We start from the raw sequence: 1,396 nt of genomic DNA, 5'->3' as shown, positions 1-1,396 counted from the left end.
GTTCCCTGCTACGCTGCCATCGGAGGGGAAGAGGGAAGAGTTAGCAAGCCCAGCACCCACTGTGTGACAGTCACTGCGGTCTGGTTAGTGATGGTTATAATTTCACTTCCCTTCACATTCATCTCAGAGGGAAGAGATTAAGCCACTTCCAACTGGGTCTGCAATGGTCACCATTGCTTCCTTATAAGGCGCCTTAGACCATACATACGGCAGCTACAATCACTGTAAGGCACCTTGACCTAGGCCATTGGACCAAGTCATGTACACGGCAGCCGTGATCATTGTGAGGCGCCTTGGACTACGTCTTACACACAGCAGCCGCCAACGTTGTAAGGCGCTGTGGACCATACATAAGGCAGCCTCTCCCGTTGTAAGGAGCCTTGGACCGCATGCCATACATACAACAGCAGCAGGGTTCATATCTGTTGTATGAATAGGCAAACGAATAGGCTGAGAATGAAAAGACTCCTGGGTACGCGTTCATGACCATCTAGGGTCTGATACCTGCAATGCCTCCTGCCTCCTTTCCTTCCATACCCAAGGACACAGACATCAGGACATCAACTAGACGCTGCCTGGCAACAATGCTTCTGCCCCCTTAACCTACGAGACCCTTCCGCCCTGCTTCCTTCTTAGGCCAAGTTTCCCTAGAAACAGATGAAGAGAGAGATTTTAGCGCCGGCTGTCTGTTGATGAGTGCTCTTGGGAACAGCTACCTAAAGTTAAAAAAAAAAAAAAAAAAAAAAAAGAGGCATGGCAGAAAGAAATCTCTGGTGTGTGTCAGCGGGAGGCTCCTAAGGATAGAGAGTTATGGAATTGTCCCTACGGACTGTTGCTTCCACACTGTATGTTATAATACGATGAGAGTCTGAAGTAGGGGGACGACTTTGGGTGAAGCTGCCTTCTTAGAGGGACTCAACTGGGAGACATTGTATATAACACTCCATACCTCTGGGGAGTGAGCGCCTCTGTCCTGCAGGCAGATCTGGAGTAACTGCCTTCCTGTCTCATCTGCCTGCTCTGTGGCTGACTCACTGTGGCATCCAGAATGGGGGTGGGGAGCGCTGTACTACAATGCCTGAGGACTGACACCAACTCATCTGTGTCTCCAAGTGTCTCCCTGGCACACTTGATCCAATACCTAGCTGTACCAGAGGAGGCTGAACGTGCGAGTTTGACTATGTACCGCTAAACTTTTAGAGCCAGGCACGGAGGCTCACACATAACTCTAGCACTTGCTGGATCAGAAGGACAACCTTTCCTAGAAGGCTGCCCTGAGCACACACAGAGTAAACAGTAGGTCAGCGTGAAGTGTCGAACAAGAACCCCATCTAAACAAACAAACAAATCCTTCAAAGTCTTGACTTCCAACAGGAACACACAGAAACAGACACAA

The sequence above is a fragment of the Rattus norvegicus genome, chromosome 2, assembly GCF_036323735.1.
Source record: "Rattus norvegicus strain BN/NHsdMcwi chromosome 2, GRCr8, whole genome shotgun sequence".
Classification (NCBI taxonomy): domain Eukaryota; kingdom Metazoa; phylum Chordata; class Mammalia; order Rodentia; family Muridae; genus Rattus; species Rattus norvegicus.
This window is presented reverse-complemented; position numbering follows the sequence as displayed.